The 20,598-nt window shown below is 52.3% G+C and overlaps 1 protein-coding gene across 9 annotated transcripts in view; it reads right to left on the bottom strand.

Annotated features, from left to right (window-relative positions):
- AGAP1 (ArfGAP with GTPase domain, ankyrin repeat and PH domain 1) overlaps window positions 1-20,598 on the bottom strand; it is a 553,979-nt gene that overhangs the window by 367,426 nt on the left and 165,955 nt on the right. The window lies entirely within an intron of this gene.

The following is a 20,598-nucleotide window of genomic DNA, read 5'->3' as shown; positions in this document are numbered from 1 at the left end:
CCTCCGTCGAGACCTTTCTGAGGGCTGGAGGCTGTGGCCCCTGCCTGGGGGAGCTGGTCCATCTCATGGTGAGCGGGCCAAGACCAGGCCGGCTGCCCGATTTCAAGTTCCCAGGGCAGAGACACTAGAAGAATGAACATGCATTGGGGGCACAAGAGAGAGAGAGAGAGAGAGAGAGAGAGAGAGAGAGAGTTTTCAAACCACTAGAATCAAAAGTCATTTAAGCTGCATCTCATTTTCAGAAGAGACCACTCTGTGCCCCACTCAATTCCCCCCTCTTGGATAGACAGGACTAAGAAAATGCATTCTCACACACCGGCTTAAATGCTACGCAATTTGAATTTAAAGTAAAGCACAGCGGTCACCCCCGATGGACGGCTCTCAGCCTGTGGGCAACACTGGGGCTCCCTCAGCCACCGTCTCTATGGGGCAGAAAGGCCCCAGCTGTTTGGTGCCGTGGGGGATCCCAACACAGTCGAAGAACTGAAGGGAAAGAAGACATGAAAGCATTTCTTCCCATTAACAAGGCACCAATTCAAATTACGGGACTTAAATTTAAGTCATAATATTAAAAAGAAAACGCTCAAAGAACTCCAAGATTAGGGACCATGAAGTAGTAAGGAACTTTTATTTGGAGTAAAACACTGTTAGCTTCTCTGGAACAGAATTCTGAAGGCAGACATACGAGGACACAGCCCTAGAGGGGGATGGTTAATGCAGAGTCACAGGGGTGGGGTCGGTAGTTACATGAAGAAGCAGACAACCAGTTTCTCAACATCAGGGGGAAACGATGTTTTCAATTAAACAGAAATTCTGAGTTGATAACCAAAATATGTGAAACTGAAGGAAAACACCCCAAATGCCCGCTGTCAAAGTGGCACAGATTCCCCAGGCCATACCCATGGCGGATTACTGTTTTGGTGTTCCAGAAAGTTCTAAACAACTACAGGTGCGTGCCAGCAGAGTTCCTTCCCAACTTAACTTCGTGTTAAGACATAGCAAGTCCGATACACCTCAGACTGTGAGGATGCTTGGTAACCACAGGAATACACCGGGTCAGGGTCATCACCACGATGCCGAGCGGAGAGGCCGCCCCAGCAGCACTGCCGAAGGTGAGGTCCCGGAGGTTCGGAGAATTCGCGCTCACGAGAAAGGTGCGATTCAAAGTACCTGGTCAATTTCAGGGTATCTTTAGCAGGTTTTTTTTGTGGTTTTGGCTTGCGTGTATTTTTTACAGTCGACTTTCCTTCATTTTAATCATCTTTTTAAATATGCAAGGTCTGAGCCGGGACTGTCATTCCACGTTGGGCGAGGCGGCCTGAGACAGGAGCGTATTTATACTACAGTGCTTTATTCCCGTCCGGGTCCCCCGCACGCCCGAGGGGACAGGCACTCACACACGTGGCACGGACGTGGACGAGACACCGATGGAGGGCGGCTTCAGGGTCAGAGCGGAAAGGCTGCCCGCACTCCTGCTAATAATAGGTACATTCACCGTCTGCTTCCAGCAGGTGCCACACGGAGAAGGAGCGCTCGGCACCTGCACAGGGGCCACCAGGCCGTCACCAGCCCTGCTCAGCACCCCCTAAGCTCCTTTCCTTCCCTCTGAGGGGTGAGCGTGACTCGGGACCTCCTAGCACTGAGCCCATGCTGCTGGTGGTGCGGAGGAACGCGGTCACACAAATACGGAGGGGAAAGGCCCTGCCCCCTGCCCTCCAGGCAGGCCTCCCCCCTCTCAGGAAGGGGCGCAGAGGTCCAAGGTGTCCCCGCACCGGTGTCCATCTGGCTTCCTCCTCCCGAGGTGCAGGGCCGGCTGACCGGGTCTGATCTGCAGGCTGCGAGCAAGACGAGGGCCCTCCCACGAGTCCAAGAACAGCTCGGACAACTTGGAAATGCAAACAGAAGCCGGCATCCACGTGCCAGAGAAAGGAGCCTCCAGGTGGGAGCTGCCCTGCTCTGCTGGCTCCACTACCCGCCTGCCTCCACGCCCCTCGCCGCACCCCTGCACGACACAACCGCCTGCGTCCTGCTAGGCTCTGAAACACACAGACTGGACCCTCTGCAGAGGACACACACACAGACCGGGACCCTCGGTGGGTCTCAGGAAAGCATCTTCCGCGCGTGCCCCCAGACATCCCAAAGTCCTGCCTTGTTCCTTAAGACACCCCGCTACGGAAGACGCGCAGCTGATCTCAGAGAAAAGCTCCTCTCCCCAGAGTCCAAGCTGCTTTTCTTTAGCATAAGAGACTCTTAAAAACTGAGAACAAACTGAGGGTTGATGGGGCTGGGAGGGAGGAGAGGGAGGGTGATGGGTATTGAGGAGGGCACCTTTTGGGATGAGCACTGGGTGTTGTATGGAAACCAATTTGACAATAAATTTCATATATTGAAAAAAAATTTTTTTTTTACATTTATTGATTTTTGAGGGACAGAGCATGAGTGGGGGAGGGGCAGAGAGAGGGGGAGACACAGAGTCCGAAGCAGACTCCAGGCTCCGAGCTGTCAGCACAGAGCCCGGCGCGGGGCTCGAACTCATGAACCGTGAGATCATGACCTGAGCTGAAGCCGGTCACCCAACCGACTGAGCCACCAGGCGTGCCCCCCCCCCCCCAGCTGCTTTTCTAAGAAAAGCACTAGAGAAAAGCCAAGGGCAGAGAGCCTGTCTCTCCAGAACCTCCCCTGTCCAGCCACACCCCAAGACAAGACTCTGGACCCCAAGGAATGCAAACACCCACAGACGCTGACAGGTAAGGGGACGGCCCTAAGAGCATCTGGAACAGGGAGCCACAGGAAGAAACCACCCGGTCGTTCGTTTATATTTTTACTCCAGGAAGAATGGTGAGGTCCCCCTTGCCCAGATTTTCTTGAAATTCGTCCCGACTACTAAACTCCCTTTATTCTCTGCTTGCTACTAACAGTAACCGAGGAACACGGCTTTAGGTCTGCCCTCAAAAATATTCATATGCAGAACCACCAATTTAACCGGGAATTTTAAGGCCCTCATTATACTACACCAAAAATATATGTTCCAACTTGAAAGCCGGAAACATTCCTTTTTGGAAACCCCCCTGTGCACCAAAGAGCACGCACAGTGGGGCGCGGGTGGAGCTGTGGGGTCACGTGCCTGCGTCCCAACGGCTTCATCTGCTCCCTGCTGCCCATCAGGGCTCCCAGATTGATCATCTAACTCCTAATGGTAGGAACGCACGTGAAGAAAGGACCCAGCAAGCAGACGGAAGCATGATAATTCTGTATTAGACTTCAGAAAACCCGTGTTCCCCCCATTGTATTTGGTACCACCGCGGCACCGACCCTTCCAGACTCTTCCACGCTCTTGACGTACTAAAGGCAAAAATTCAGGTCCTGAAACGGATAGAATTTTGCAAGCTGGCTAAGACATTACACCTTGTCCTTCAGCACTTTCCTCCGACACCTCCGAGTTAATTTAAATGCGGGGCATGAGTGAAGATGGCCACAGACCACATTAACCTTTCGGTTCCGGCAATAACCAGGAATGCTGGGGGTAAAATCTACCAGTGAAATTACCCCTTCGTTTGTCCTATTTTTGCTGAGCCTGGACCAAGCAGTTACACTTGGACATCAGAAAAACATCAAGCTGTAACGTGACTTCCTGCATGCTGAAAACGAGCACTCTGTAGGAATAAACACACGAATCTACTGGAGTAACAGCAAATTTCATTTAAAATAATAAAGAACAATCTTATTAGCATATCAGGCGGGGGGGGAGGGGGGGACTAAAGCCAAAATAAAAAAGGGACACGCTTTAGTTTCTGCTGGACTTCCTGCCTCCACCTCTCCCACTGACACAGAATATTCTGTCTCGCCCGTGACACCGTTGGGAAAGACTTCTGAGGAGCGCAGAAATGAGTAAACGCACGTCTTCTTTACAAAATGCAATTACATTTCTTTGTGATACAGGCAAACAATGCAATTTTTCCATCACAACTAATTTGGTTTGAGACAAGTGATTTCACTCATTTAAAAAAAGCAAACAAACAAACAAACAAACAAAAAAACTGGGACACCTGGGTGGCTCAGTTGGTTAAGCATCCGACTTTGGCTCAGGTCATGATCTCACAGTTCGAGAGTTCCAGCACCGCGTCGGGCTCTGTGCTGACAGATCGGAGCCTGGAGCCTGCTTCGGATTCTGCGTCTCCCTCTCTCCTTCCCTCACCTGCTCACGTTCTGTCTCTCTCTCTCTCAAAAATAAACAAACATTAAAAAAAAAAAAAACAACGGAAACTTAGAAGAACATTGCCCAGAGTACACGTGACTTTCCCACTGTCCATCAACCCTGTACATCCATACTGAACGAAGCACACAGAGAAAACAAAATACAGCATTTCGCTCGTGTTTTACGACTGAACATGTGATACTGATGACCATCTCCTGAGCACCTGCGATGATCCAGGCTCATGAAACAGCACAGGAGGCCGAGAGTAGGTTCTCCCTCCTCCCGGCTGCTCCGTGCAAGGGTCAGATCAGCGGTGGCAGATCTCAACTCCCTCCCTCTTTACCTTCGGTGTTCCTCAAAGTCTACCCCCCACCCGCTCTGCCTCAGACTCCAGCTCAGAACTTCAGGGTCTTGACAGGAAATACGGGCTGGCGGGATGTGCGCCGTCGGTGGGAAGCTGGTGCAGCCACCGTGGAAAACAGTGTGGAGGTTCCTCAAAAAATTAAAAACATAAATACCAGGTGAGCCGGTAATTCCACTACTGGGTATTTCCCCCCAAAGGAAATGCAAACACTAATTCAGAAGGGTATCTGCACCCCCGTGTTTACTGCAGCATTATTTACAACAGCCGAGACGCAGATGCAACCTGAGTGTCCGCAGACAGGCGAATGAGTGAATGAAGATGTGCTATGTATACACAGGGGAATATTGCGCCACCGTGAGCGTGAACGAGACATTGCCACTTGCAGCAACACAGACAGACCTGGAAGTTTGATGCTACATCAGTCCGCGAAAGACAAATACCATATAATGTCACTCATACGTGGAATGAAAAAAAAAAAGAAAACAAAAAGACAGAAACAAGAATCACTACCAGTACAGAGAACGAGCTGCTGGTTGCCAGAGGGGATGGCGGGGGGATGGGTGAGACAGGCAAAGGGGACAAAGAGGTACAAACTTCCAGTTACAAAATAAACAAGTCACGGGGAGGAGGGGTTGAGACGTACAGCACGGGAGTAAGTCAATAACACTGTAGTGACACGTAAGGGGACAGATGGGGACCACACTTAGCCCGGAGAGCAGCCAGTAACACACAGGCCTGCCGAATCACGAGGCTGTACATCTGACATTAGTGTGACATCGTGTGGCAACGATACACTTCAACAAAAGAAGAACGAACTTCGGAATCTGCATTTCCAACAAGCTCCCCGCAGGACTTCCCTGCTCCGCTACCCCAGTTCTTCAGCTTTTCAGAATCTGCTCGGCAGTTGTCGCAAACGTAAAATTGCAACGTTGGGAATTCAGACCCTGGCGGGGGTGGGGAGCCCGGCTTCTCCCACCTGGCTGTCATCCCGACGTCCAGGGTCCCAGGGCAGAGGGAACTCCGTGCCAGAGCCTCAGAGACAGGAGTCCCGGTTGGCGGTGTCCTCAAACTAGGTGACCTTCTGAGTCGGACCCTCAGCTTCCTCACTGGTAAAATGCAGGTATTTCCCCCCTGTGAATTCTACAATGACCTAAGAGATGATGTGGCCTGTGTCCAGCACAGGGTCTGACTACCCACAGGGGAAGCCCTCCTGCTGCCTCTGGGCGTGGGATGAAGGACAAGGCTTCAGGTGCCCCATTTCCGGGAGTGCCGCAGCCACTGGGGGTGGATGCACGCTAGCTGTGTTGGGGCCACAAGTGACAGTGAGCCGTGGGGGAGCCCGAAATCACACGTGGCTCAAAAAGCACTGGCCAAGCTCTCACAGCACAAAGCAACCTGAAAGTCTAAAGTGAGTAAAACCAGCTAAAAGGTATTGTCGGTTAGTTTTTGACCCCAGCCCAATTGCCATGACACTGAACCAGGTGGAACTGGGGTTGAAAGTGGTTGACAAATGACAACTTCACATGGTTCAGCCTATAGACCACGAATGCACAGGCAAAAATCATATCCGTGTGGCATAATTACTGACATATAGGGGAAATGCTGCCAAATTCTAAAATCCAGAAACTACCTATATTCAGAGCAATAGGGCAGGAGCACTAATAAGCTGAAGCAAGAGTTCTTCCAAGGGACTTGAGCGGAGATAAAGTCCCGCCCCTAAGCCCCGCCCCCGGAGCCCCGCCCCCCGGAGCCCCGTCCCCCGGAGCCCCACCTCCCAGCCCATGAGAACCGGCCTGCCTACCCAAGAACCAAAGAGACGAGCTCAGCTCCCACTTAGGCTCCAGCTCCTTTCCTGGCCCTGAGCCCTTCCCTCGGGGCTCAGAGCCTGCAGCTAAAGGCTCGCCAGTGACCTTCATTGGACAACAGAGAAGAAACCTCATTTCCCTACATTAAACTCGCCATCATTTGGCTGGTGGGCTCAATCCCCAGCGGAGCTATGGACTCTCATTTCTTCTTCCAAATGATCAACCAGAAGCACCGCATGTGGCCACAATTAGAACGACTTGATGGTCTCTCCTTCCCCCTGCGATCCCGTTTGGCTCCAGTGACCACAAATACAGGTTCCCAGCAAAACTTGTGAAATGATACACAAAGGGTTAAAAAAAAAAAAAAAAAAAAAAAGGAACCTGAAACTGCGGGTGAAATTTTATAAATAACACATTACCTCTGGGACGGAGATGCTTATTTAAAAACCTTATATTTCACAAGGATTTTATTTAAAAAAAAATTCTTTTGAGCAACAGAAAAGTGAAGGAGCATTTATTTTTACTTTAAAGCATTCGTAATCCCAAAATATAAACCGGAACAATGGGAAACAGCATGCACATCCACACGGAACAGGAGCGCGGGCGGAGGCCGTGGCTCCCACAGTGGCATCATTTCTGTGCTGAGGAAGGACATGCACGTCCTTAATAAAATAAAGAACTCCATTTCAGTGCAGCAGGAAAGAGCCACGCCGCAAACTGGCTAATACATAATACGCTGATGTCTCGCAAATGGAGGACTTAACAGAAGCTCACTGGCACCGTTTGCCATAGTAGGATTTAATTTCTTATTTGAAAATCTCCGAATCTCTATAGTAAATGGGATAAAGCGTAAACCACTGGGATGCCAGGTTTGTATTAAGGTTCCCCGGAAGTTCAGGTTGCTTTCTTCAGTGGCCTCAAAGATTCACAAACAAGACAGTTTCCCACACCCCCGTTCCCTGCCAAGGTGCTGCCCCTTCATAAGCCCCTCCCAAAGCAGGGTGACCAGCGGGGCCACCAAGACACCCCCATCCCACCACCAGACTCGGCCTGCAAGGCAACCCAAGTACCTTCCCCCGAGCCCTGATGTGACCCAAAACCCTTCGTGGCGCTATTCACGATTAGTGGGACCCTTTCTTCTCTCCTAAAGAGCCCCCAAAGCAAAATGGTGCCTGCCCAGATGAACTCCAGGGAATGTGCCAAGTTTTTAACTTTTCAGAGGATCATGACTCCCCTTCCCTACACTGCCCCCAACAGGGTTCCTATCCCCCTTCCCTACGCTGTCCCCAACAGGGTTCCTAAGTGTATCACAGTGCACCTTGTTCCAAAACCCTGAGAACACCACTGTTGTGCCTGGTGTGCAAAGAACAGCTTGGAAGATGTGTCTGAGGATAAGAAAAGTAGAGGGTATGAGGACCTGGGGAAGAGAACACAGAGGAAGAAGTCTCCTTTCTCTCTTCAAACATGAAAACCGATGCCCATCAACAGCCTCAAGGAGGACAGGAGAGCCAGGCAGGAAGGGGGGGAGGGGAGGTCCTCTGTGCAGCTCTGGGCCTTTCTAAGTTCTCTGTTTCCTTCAGAAGGACACGCATTTCACTGCTGATGCTGCTTCAGATAGTTGATTCATAAACAAGAACTAAACTAAAAGCCCGGGCCCTGATTCCACCTGATTCCTGGTCCACTGTTACAAAACCAGGGTGGTAACAGTTCCAGCAGCAAACGTCTTTCGGGGGCGGCTTTGGCTCCCCAGGCCGGATAGCCCTATGTCCCACCTCTTGCTAACCTGAGGCAGAACACAAGCAATTCAACATACACAGGTGACAGGTCTGTCTCCAAGCTCAAAACGGTGCCTGTCTCAGCACGGAGGTCCCCAGAAGAAGCACGTTCCCCCGGCACTTCTGGCAGAACACCACACCTGCCACCTCCTTGGTTCAGCGGGGTCTCATCCTAGTTTTCACTCCCAGACCCTGACAGCTCAGGGACGAGCTTAGACACCATCACTGGGAGTGAGATGTTGCAGGAAAAGCAGGGCCCACAAAGCCTCGTGCAGAAAGAATGCGGTTAAGGCACCAACAATAAAACAAAAACCGTTTCCAAATGTGGGTTTTGAGCTACGCTAGCCTTACGGCAGCAGGATGCAATCTGGACGTGGCCGTTCACTTCTCGGAGCGTATCTCGCGGCTGTAAAGCGTGAATTCTGGCCGTGCAATGCTCCAGAGGTTTTGGAAAGAGGGACAGACTCAACCGGGGGCTGGGGAACCCCACTTGACCTGCGGGAATTCAAAGGGGCCGCAAAACTTTCAGGAGAAAAAGGACATTCCCACGATCAAATAGGTATCTGGGTGGCGAACTACCGTGTCACGAGAAGTCAGCCCCAACCTGCCCTGAAACAGAAGCTAATCAATCCAGCTACTGCCACCCAAAAACCTTACCCTCCACATCACCACAATCCCAAACCGGAGATACTGCCTGACGTCTCCCTGGTCCTGGCCACAAACCAGGCGGACACAGCCTGTCCCACTCGCAGGCAGTAACACCTGACCCCCGCCCTCCCGCCTCGCAGCGTAAGGAAAACCGCGGGGCAAGGAGAGCACGGGTCCAGGCGTGGGGTCTCTGTGACGCCTCACCTACCCCAGCTCTTTCCTTCTTTCGGGCCCACACGAGCCGGGGGTCAGAGCCTATCGGATGCCCATGGTGGTTCAGGCCACCAATGGCCACCGCGCGGCCCCCAGACCAGTCAGAGGGACAGGCCCTCCGCCCTACTCCGCTCTACCGCCAGGACACTGCCATCCCAGGCTCTGAGCACAGAGCAGGCTCCACACTGTCCTTCAGGACTCAGGTCGGGGCCTTGGGTCACAGCTTCCATAACGTGGGTAGGTTAGCAAGGACTTTAACTGTATGGCTGGTGCGATCAACAGTTAGGACACGTTACTGATGCCCACGACACAGGGGTTGCAGTGAAGTGTCCCCGACACAGTGACCCTGGCAGCACGCCCCACCACAAACACGCCTGCCCTCACAGCCAAGGACACAGAGCCTCCTGCCAGCGGCTCCCGGCACGGCCAAGAAGCCGGGGAACATCACTGCTCAGACCGGTCAGAATCCCACGTTCTACGAGACTTAAAATTGTAAACAGAACTGTTAGGATTCCTGAAAACAGGTTAATGCCTAAAATGAAGCGGCAGGATCCCTGAAAAGGAAAACGTTGAAATAAGGACAATTTAGGAAAAGGTAGGAGTAAGACATTACGAGAGAAAACAAAATTGGCAGGAGGTTAAATTCACAGCCATTTTTCCGAGATGGCTTACAACTGATTTTCTCACTGAGGTCTGAGTGGACACACGGATTGCAAGGGAATTTCTGCCACGCGGTTTAGATGCCCCAGGTAGGCAACAACCGCTGCATTTGTGGGCATTATGACAAAGCTGAAATAAGCAAACTTTTCCCTGGTTAAATTAAATGCTAAGGAAACAGGAGAGAAGGCCCAGATATTTGGAATTTGCACGCAGAATTTCAGTCAGTCCTGTGCTGGAGAGAATGCGGCCAGGCAATTTTAATTCCACAAAAAATTGGACACAGTGACATTTTTAAATTCACGGTGTGAGTAATGTTTATGATAAGAGACGGGCAGACGACAGATGACAACGGATCCAGAAGGTGATAGGGGACCAGCAATCAGAATTTACCGGGTCCCTACAGCCCCAGCCAGGGGGCCAGGGTCACCTGTGCCCCACGGCAGGGAGAAGGGCACAGAGAGGCCGCTCATCTGTCACCACCACCTACAGAGAAATGTCACCCCTCTGGAACTGCGAGGAGTCCCGTGGGGTCAACCACTTCTGCAGGGGCTTCATGGGGACGGGCTCCTGGAAACACGGGACAGGTGGGAAGCTTGCTCCAAATCTGCGCTCCGCACCCAGCAGACGTGCGACTTTCAGCCGAGTCATCTAGGCTCTTTGGGCCTCAGTCCCGTCGTCTGTAAAAATGAGAGAGCTGCAGGGGGTCCTTTCTGACTCTCACAACCTGGAATCTTCTCTTCTAGAACAGCCTTCTGTGCAGACCCACAGCTGCTGGCGCCTGGGGTGGTCCCAAGCCCTCTCACCTCAGCAAGCCCACCCTGACCACCAGGGAGGCTGCTGAGACCCCGGATCCTTCACGTGGCCCCGCAACAGTCTGCAGCTAAAATTATCCTCTATTTAGGGGCGCCTGGGTGGCTCAGTCGGTTCAGCGTCCGACTTCAGCTCAGGTCACGATCTCACAGCTCGTGAGTTCCAGCCCCGCGTCGGGCTCTGTGCTGACGGCTCGGAGCCTGGAGCCTGTTTTGGCTTCTGTGTCTCCTCGCTCTCTCTGCCCCTCCCCCGCTCACACTCTGTTCTGTCAGAAATGAATAAATGTTAATAAACAAATCAAATAAAATAACCCTCTACTTAATGTCAATAAAACTCAAACCAAAACAAATTAAAAAAAAAAAAGGGATATTCTCTTTATAGGATGGAGACAGGGTTCATCTTGAGAGTTAGCCTGAATGCTCCCCCCCCACCCTCCACACCCCCCCCCCACACACACACGCACCCCTGCAGCCCATCAACAGGAAATGGGCAGTGATTTCACGGCACCACTGCTGATTCTGTGGCTGTGTTACAGGATTAACACGCTGCCCATTAGCCTGCGATGCCCAGCAAATCTAATCTGGTCTGCTGTGCTGGCCAACAAACACGGATCCGCCTCTCTGTGGGCTTGGTCCCCACCTCACATCCAAGACTCCAGCTGCAAAGTCCAGAAGCCACAGGGTCATCTCCGTCATCAATACGTAAATGCCTGCCGTGCACTCCAGGACCCCATGTGACGCCTGGGTTCCCCTCTGCTGCTGACATTCAGGGTCACTACTGGTCGTGGGCAAGAATTAAAAACTAGAAAACGAGGTGCACCAGGGGAGCTCAGTCGGTTGGGCGTCTGACTTCAGCTCAGGTTATGATCTCGCGGTTCAGGAGTTTGAGCCCCGCGCCGGGCTCTGTGCTGACGGCTCGGAGCCCGGAACCTGCTAAGGATTCTGTCTCCCTCTCTCTCTGCCCCTCCCCCGCTCACGCTCACGCTCTGTCTCTCAAAAATAAACACTTAAAAAAAGACACTGGAAAGCAAGCACGCCAACTCCCTCCCCACCCTGTACTGCCCATCATGCGCCACCCCCCCCAACCCCAGCACGCTCCCTTCTCCACCGTCCTGTTCTCCGCACAGAAGAATTACGCAGAAAGGGGCTGGCAGCAGTCACGGGCATCAGTGGCAGGCACCTCTGCCTAACGATGCCGTGCGGGGTCTACAAATGCCCACCTCAGTCTGCTCAGGAGGCCCCCTAGGAAGGACGGTCACTACCCTGCCCATCTCCTTGATACCTGGGCTCAGGGCTCATGGCGTCCCGTGCACGTCAGGGCTCTCTCGGTGCCACCTGTGGCGTGTGACTCACGCCCCACCTCTAACCTCTTTCCTCCAGCACGGTTCCCCCAGTGCACCTGCCCCCGCGCCCTGCTCAGCTCAACAGTCGCTGCTGCGACGGCACGGATGCGGACCTCCCCCCCTTTCCCCTGACAAACTACCACACCCTCAACCAACCCCAGCTGTGCATGGAGAAGCCCCATGGCAGATGCAGCATGATACGCCGGGCATCCGAACGGAGTGACAGAACACGTCCCCTGGGCCCAGGGTCACGCACCGGGTCACTGGTTTGATAGCACCCAACAGCCGAGAAGGTGGTCTGGGGTTTTCGTCCAACCAATCTCACGGCGGGGGGGGGCGGTTTATCTCCATTAGCGATTTGGGTCCTGCTTTAATTCTCCGCCACGGGCACGTATTCTTTCTGTAATAAGAGAAGGCAGTAACGCCCTCTCTTCGCACGCCTCCGAGAACCACAGTGTCGGGGGCGCCTGGGTGGCTCAGTCGGTTAAGCCCCCGACTCTCGATTTCGGCTCAGGTCGTGATCTCACAGTGCGTGGGATCGAGCCTGGCGTCAGCGCTCAGCACGGAGCCCACCTGGGATTGTCTCCCTCCCTCTCCCACTGTACCTCCCCAGTTGATGCACGCAGACACGTACTCTCTCTTGGGGGGGGGGGGGGATTTTAAAAAAGGAAAAAAGAACCACAGTGTCAGATGGCCCATCCTCGTGGTGGTCAAGGAGGCATTCCGTGGTGCCTTCAAAGGTCAGGCTCAGCGTCCAGGCACCACCAAGCATCACGAAGAAGGAAACACAAGGAGAAGGTCTCCATCATCTCTGCGCTCCTTACTCCTCAGACTGTGACTGTCAGAGATTCTTACCTGGTCACGAAGTTACGAGGTCTGTGGAAGGTTAACAGCTGCGAGCTCTTTTGATGCATCTGCTCCCCAATTCTCGGGCCTGTGTCACCATCTCCTGCCCGCCATGAACACTCTCTGCCCACCTGGCACAGCTCACAGCCACGTGAGGAACCAGGACGCCTGGGGGAGGCCCCGACGGGCATCCCGTTAACCCCATGCACGCAAAACCAGGTTGAGCCGGGGAGAAGAAACCTGAGTCCCCACGCCTCCTGGCGCCTACTCACTCCTCGTGACATGTCCTGAGTGTGAGGCGTGCTGACCTTCACCAGGAACCAAGCAGGTGCACCTAATCTGGGTATTCCTCATTCTTTACACTACTAACCTTAAAGCCGAACCTTAACCTTATAGGACGGTTGCCTATACGCCTCCCGGTACCAGAGAGCGATTTCTCTCACCTTTCATAAAACGTTCACGGTAGGTTTTGCAAAATCAGTAAGACGTCCAAACGGCTAGGTTTTCCAACTGGAAAAGCCATTAATTACCTCCTGCTAGGGAGCAACTCGTAAGACCGCTCTTACTGCGGAGGAACCGAAAATATTTCTAGCAGATAGATGATTTTCTACGTGTGAGTAAAAAAAAGCTAATTAAAGTCGATTTTCCCTTAACGCAGTAGGATGGCGAGTACCGCTTCTGATGGGCTTTTAAGGGGTTTCTAGAAATACCTGCACATGATCATATGGGCACGGCCCCGTCCTTCCCTCCAGCCCTCCGTGCCTGCCTGCGGAGCGCTGGTGGCTGACCACTCCAAGCTGAGGCCCCTCCAGTCACTGCCCTGGGAATGAAGACAGTGGTGTGATCCAAGGACATGACCCCCGAAGGGCACACAGATTGGTCATGGGTGTGAGGGCCCAGCCCCCTTACCTAACTTGGGACAACTCTGAGAACTGTCCACTTCCAAAGTCCTGCTTTGCCCACCTTCTCGGGGTGCCTGAAGTCCTCTGGTGACCGCACCATGGCCCCAAGCCACCCTCCTCCCGAGAGCAGGCCTCGCGGAAAGTCCTGCATGGTGCTCTCCTTCCAGAACCTGCTTCCTAAGGAGCTGACCTCCCACAATGGCCGGACCTGATGGGAAATGCTGCCCACCGGGGAGGTTCTCGCACCACACAGCCACACCCAGGGGGCATCTGAATCTGATACAGGTGACACAGAGAACAGCACCCTGCCCGCTCACGGCACCCGGCCAGCGTCCTGACGTTGCCGCCCACGGCGTGTCCCGTGCACTTACTGACTCATTCATTCACCCAGAGCTCCTGCAGCCAGGCCCCAGGCCAAGAACGAGAGCAATACCTGTGACCGACTCCTACCTGATGCCGCCCTTGGGAAGCACCAATTTACAGCAGATGACCAACAAGCCCAGAGAGACCCGTAGAAAAGACTACATGACGCTAGGCGGGAACACAAGGGACCCTGGTAAGGGGGACGCGGGCTAGCCAGGAAGGCTTCTCTGAGGTGCTGGCATGGGGAGGAGGGGGAGGGGCAGTGCCCACTCAGGAGGACAGTGAGCAGGGGGGCGGAGGGGAGCAGGATCAAGTATGGCCTGACATGAGGTTGTTGGAGCAGAGAGTGGATTTTATCATGATGGCAGTGGGAAGACGACCCGAGTCGTGCCTTCTGTTCTGGCTGATGTGTGAGGGCTGACTGTGGAGGGCAGGCCGGAAGGCCCCTTCTGCTCCTGCAGACCCAGGCAGTAGAGGTATGGAAGGAGGAAAGTAGACGGGAGAGTGGGGGGCCGAAGAGAAGGGGGGAGGGGGGAGGGCTGCACCCACAGAGCCGCTGGGGACCTGATGCAGGAGAAGGCCAGGTGTCCAGCTGACAGAGCACAGGGAAGGTGGACCCCGAGCTCCGATACGGGTAGAGGCTAGAAGGACAGGGCTGGGGCGGGCGGGGACCTATGCAGAGGTGTCCACACCTGCCCATGATGATCACTGACCACGGAGGGGCTGGTTCCCATCCATGGAGCCCGCCAACGAAGCCCCCTCACTTTCTGGCTTAGGATACAAAAGCCCCTCGGACGGACGTGCAAAATCAAACCCGATATGCGTATCTGGTGTCTGAACTTACTCTAACTGATTCACATCCTCTGAAGAAAGTTTTACGACTCTTGGTCACGTGGTCTACCTTGCAACTAGCTATCACGATGGTGTCTGAAAAGTTTCTCGATACGCTGCACGTTTGTCTGTGCCAGGAGACTTAACTTCGCATCCCCAACTTGCCTCAAGCTCCCTGGAGGTCATCAGCCACTGTCCCCAAGCCGGGTGAGTGCTTCATTTCCGAGGGTGGATCGGGGGCAGGGTGGAGAAGGGGCCACGTGAGGGAGGCCACACTGAGAAGGGGAGGGAAAGGGCCTGTGCAGAGGGACACCCAGAACAACAGGTGATTTTCTTAGGGAGTCCCCAGTGGCATCCACCGTGCAGCACCAACAACGGACCGTGGTTATCTAACCATTTTAGACCCAGTGCTGCTGTATGGTGGGTCAGGGAGGAGAAAGAGGCGAATCACAGCCAGTCACAGACCCCCGGAGGCCTTAACAGGATGCTGGCACGTCTCAAATGATTCTCGGTTTTTTTCGTTTTTAAGTAGGCTCCATACCCAACGTGGGGCTTGAACTCGTGACCCTGAGACCAAGAGTCGCATGCTCTCCTGACTGAGCCAGCCAGGGGCCCCTCGAATGATTCTCTTTAACTTGAGGCTGCAAGCAGATTTTCAAGATGTGCTCAGTTTACTTTTGTTTACTGTAATGGAAGTGTGTGGAAATTCCTGCCTAGGAGACTCTGTCACTGGCTAGCACAGCCTCTGGAAAGGCCCACCTGTCCCCTCCCTGGCTGAGCAGAAGACACTGGCCTTCTCCCCACAGGGCAGCAGAATACCCCACAGCCCGGGCCCCTCAGTAAGGGGAACACCGCGCCCCCCCCCCCCCCACCCCGCTCTGGGCCCTGCCTGGCCTGGGAATGGGATCTAGAGGGAGGGAAAGAATCTTCTACGAAACAAGCCCTACCCCAGTGCTCCAGCTCTCTCTGATCTCCCTCTGAGATCCCAAGCTCACAGCCTCATCAGAGGAAAACCAGCAGCGAGTGATTTCCAAGAAGGCTTCGGGCATATTTAAAATAGCAGCCACGACTCCATGCCAAAGCCTCAGGCTCAGACTCCAAGTGTTTACACGGCTGGATTTAGAACTCTGAAAATAAAACCAGTGGTTTATTCTCAAAACCGATCTCGCTGCTGGACAGAAGGGAAGGGCTCCAGTCAGGAGCTAAGAATACACCGCGCTTCGCTTCTTGGTTATCACCTTTATTTAAAACTAAACCTGCACCTAAATGTCCCGGACGTAGAGTATCAAGTGCTCCAATTAGGGCTCTGCTTCTGGAACAGAACACAAGCCTGCAGGCCAAGAGGGAGGGAGGTGAGGGGCGTAGGGCGGGCCGCCTGCACCTGCCGGCAGAGGGGCGTAGGGCAGGCCGCCTCTACCAGGTGCTGCTTTTACCTTCAAAAGGGGAGGGGTCAAGGCTGGGAGGTGGGGGTCAAGGTCCCTTCTAGCTCTAACTTCCCAGGCCATCTTTTAGAAACGTGTCCCGAAGTCCTCCGAGAGCTACAAGGCAGCATTGGCCGCAGGTGTGGGTCAGGCAGCAAGATGCCTCCTCACCCAAGGACGAGATAAGAGAAGCCTTTGGGACCACCAGGGACGAGGAGAAGGGACACGGGTCAGTATAGCCTGAAAGCCAGTGAGGCCGAGGGGCTTCCGGTCACCCATGCATTTACAATCGCATCGGACTCATCGAGCACCTGCCAAGCATTAGATCCTTGGATGTCACATCACAGCAACGTGGTCCGAGGAAAACCGGCAGAAAGAAGCACTTGAGAAAACACAGTACACCAAACAAAATACCTGAAAACAAACTTATTACCAGGGAGATGAAATAGGTAAGACACTGATGAAAGAAACCAAACACATAAATGCAAAGACATTCCATGCTCATGGACTGGAAGAATTAATAGTGTTAAAATGTCCACGCGACCACAGCAAGCTACAGATTTAATGCTGTCCTATCAAAATACCAACAGCATTTTTCTTTTTTTTTTTTTTAACGTTTATTTATTTTTGAGACAGAGAGAGACAGAGCATGAACAGGGGAGGGTCAGAGAGAGGGGCAGACACAGAATCGGAAACAGGCTCCAGGCTCTGAGCTGTCACCAACAGTATTTTTCAAAGAAAGAGAATAGCCCTAAAACTTATATGGAACCACAACAAAAAAGCCAAATGGCCAAAGCAATCTTCAGAAAGAAGAACAAAGCTGAAAGTATCGCAATCCTCAAGTTCAAGGTACACTACAAAGCTGCAGTAATCAAAACAGGATGGAAGCAGACACACTTGTCAGTGGAACAGAAGAGAGAGCAGAGAAATAAACGCACGTCTGTACAGGGAATGAACCTACGACACAGAAGACAGGAATATCCAACGGGGAAAAGACAGTCTTCAGTAGATGGTGCTGGGAAATCTGGACAGCTACATGCAAAAGAATGAAGCCAGGCTACTTTCTTACACCACACACAAAAATAAACTCACAATGGATGTAAGACCTTAATGGGAGACCTGAAGCCGAAGAATCCTAAAAGAAAACACGGGCAGTAATCCCTTGGTCATCGACCTTAGCAAGGTATTTATGGATAGCTCTCCTGAGGAAAGAGAAACACAAGCCAAAATAAACAACTGTGACTATACCGATATAAAAAATTTTTTTGCACAGTGAAGGAAACCATCAACAAAATAAAAAGGCAACATACTGAATGGGAGAAGGTATTTGCAAACAACATATCTGATAATGGGTTAGTATCCAGAACATAGGAAGAACTTAATACAACTTAACACCAGAAAAAGAAATAATCTGATTAAAAATGAGCAGAGGACCTGAATAAACATTTCTCCAACGGAGACATCCAGGTAGCCAACAGGCACATGAAAAGATGCTCGGCGTCACTCATCATCAGGGAAATGCAAACCAAAACCACAATGTGATCCCACCTCATGCCTGTCAGAAAGGCGAAAATCACAAACACAAGAAACAACAAGTGTTGGCAAGGATGCGGAGAAGCAAGAGGAAATGTAAACTGGTGCAGTCACTGTGGAAACCATACGGAGGTTCTCAAAAAGATTAGAAATAGGGGCGCCTGGGTGGCTCTGTCAGGTGAGCGTCCGACTCTTGATTTCAGCTCAGATCATGATCCCAGGGTTGTGGGATCAAGCCCTGCATCAGACTCCACCCTGAGCACAGGGCCTGCTTAAGAGTCTTTCTCTCTCGGGGCGCCTGGGTGGCACAGTCGGTTAAGCGTCCGACTTCAGCCAGGTCACGATCTCGCGGTCCGTGAGTTCGAGCCCCGCGTCGGGCTCTGGGCTGATGGCTCAGAGCCTGGAGCCTGTTTCCGATTCTGTGTCTCCCTCTCTCTCTGCCCCTCCCCCGTTCATGCTCTGTCTCTCTCTGTCCCAAAAAAATAAATAAACGTTGAAAAAAAAAAAAAAGTCTTTCTCTCTCTCCCTTTGTCCCGCTCTCCCCACTTGTGTTCTCTCTTAAAAAGAGGAAAAAAATTAAAAATAGACTTATCATATAATCCAGTAGTCCCACTGCTGGGTATTTCCCCAAAGAAAACGAAAACACTAATTCAAAAAGATACACGCACCCCTATGTTTACTGCAGCATTATTTACAATAGCCAAGATATGGATGTGGCCTGAATCCACAGATACGTCAATAGATAAAGACGCACACGTAAACACAATGGAATATTACTCGACCATTAAAAACAAGTGAGATATTGCCATTTGCCACAATATGGATGGACCTAAAAGGTACTATGTTTAAAGAAGTCTGAGAAACACACGGACTGCATTTCACTTATGTGTGGAATCTAAAAAACAAAAACAGACTCACGAAAACAGCAAACTGGTGATTGCCAGAGGTGGGGAGCTAGTGGGATGGACGAAATACGCGAAGGGGGTTAAGAGGTACAAGTTTCCCGTTATAAAATAAGTAAGGCGCAGGGATGAAAAGTACAGGACCGGGAGCGGTTGGTCACACGGTAATGATGTTGTATGGTGACACGGTAGCTATGGTAACCACTCCCCGGTAGTATCGTGCCGAGCGCCTGAGTAATATATAGACTTGTCCAATCACCGTGCGGTACGCCTGCAACTAATACGACACTGTGTGTCGACCACGCTTCAACAAAAACTTGTAACAACCGGGGGGCGGGGACGCCTGGGTGGCTCAGTCACTTAAGCATCCAACTCCTGGTTTCAGCTCAGGTCGTGATCTTGCAGATCGTTAGACCGAGTCCCGCATCAGGCTCTGTGCTCACAGCACAGAGCCTACTTGGGATTCTCTCGGTCTCTCTTTGTCCCTCTCTCTCTCTCCAAAGAAATAAACAACCATTCAAAAAGAATTTTTTTAACCAAAACATTGTAAATACCACTCAATGTCCTTAAGTGCCCCAGACAGTCCAGAAAACAAAGTATCCAGCCTGACGCTTCGGCGCTTTAAAGCCTCCCAGGCAGGGAGGATAAAACTCCAGCTCACTGCCCAAGTGCTCAGACAGCAGCCCCAGCCCTGCCAGCCAAGTCTCCACAGGTGCCCACAGGCCTGCAGAAGATTCTACCAACACCCTATAGGAGTTCCAGGACTGCTCTGAAAAGCAGTGGAAATGTTACCAATCTCTTACTGGGTCTGAGATGCAGGAGGCGGGATGGGGAAGACCCCTGTTGCAGCCTGCCAGTATGAGGCCCGTCAGAAAATATTTGTCTGACGAGGCGCCTGGGGGGCTCAGTCAGTTGAGCGTCTGACTTCGGCTCAGGTCATGATCTCGCGGCTGGTGAGTTCGAGCCCCGCGTCGGGCCCTGTGCTGGCAGCTCGGAGCCTGGAGCCTGCTTCGGGTTCTGTGTCTCCCTGTCTCTCTGCCCTTCCCCCCCACACGCTCAGTCTCTCCAAAATAAAGCAGCATTAAAAAAAAAAAATTAGAAAGAAAAAAAAAGAAAATATTTGCCTGAAACGGAATCAGTGGGGGCAGGGGAGGGGGCAGGGAAGAAACAGACCTGAGACCTTCCGAACCTGCACAGGACAAGACCACCAGCACCAAGCTGTAAGCTCCCTGTGGCTCGCAAACACTCCCCCATTCTCTTGCACGAGACTCCCTTTCTGAAGTCCAAAAATGTTAGGTTCTGGGGCTACATGGAGACATCCTGCGGTCTGCTCATTTCTGCCCATTAACAAAGGCACCAATTCTTTTTGTTTTTTAATATAATTTGTCAGATTGGCTTCCAGACAACACCCAGTGCTCATCCCAACAGGTGCCCTCCTCGATGCCCATCACCCGCTTTCCCCTCTCCCCCACCCCCCACCCACCCTCAGTTTGTTCTCTGCATTTGCCTCCCTCCCTCTCTGTTGGTAACTATTTTCCCCCTCCCCCTCCCCCATTGTCTTCTGTTAAGTTTCTCAAGATCCACATGAGTGAAAACGTACAGTATCTGTCTTTCTCTGACTGACTTGTTTCACTCAGCATAACACCTTCCAGTTCCATCCACGTCGCTGCCAACGGCATGATTTCATTCTTTCTCATTGCCAAGTAGTATTCCGCTGCATGTATAAACCACATCGTCTTTATCCATTCGTCAGTTGGTGGACATTTAGGCTCTTTCCACAATTTGGCTATTGTTGAGAGTGCTGCTATAAACACTGGGGTACGTGTGCCCCTGTGCACCAGCACTCCTGTATCCCTTGGGGAAATTCCCAGCAGTGCTATTGCTGGGTCTTAGGGTAGTTCTGTTTTTAATTTTGGGGGGAACCTCCACACTGTTTTCCAGAGCCGCTGCGCCAGTTTGCATTCCCACCAACAGTGCGAGAGGGTTTC

The sequence above is a fragment of the Prionailurus viverrinus genome, unplaced genomic scaffold (assembly GCF_022837055.1).
Source record: "Prionailurus viverrinus isolate Anna unplaced genomic scaffold, UM_Priviv_1.0 scaffold_39, whole genome shotgun sequence".
Lineage (NCBI taxonomy): Eukaryota > Metazoa > Chordata > Mammalia > Carnivora > Felidae > Prionailurus > Prionailurus viverrinus.
The sequence above is the reverse complement of the archived record's forward strand: the minus strand, read 5'-3'. Positions and strand labels throughout refer to the sequence as shown.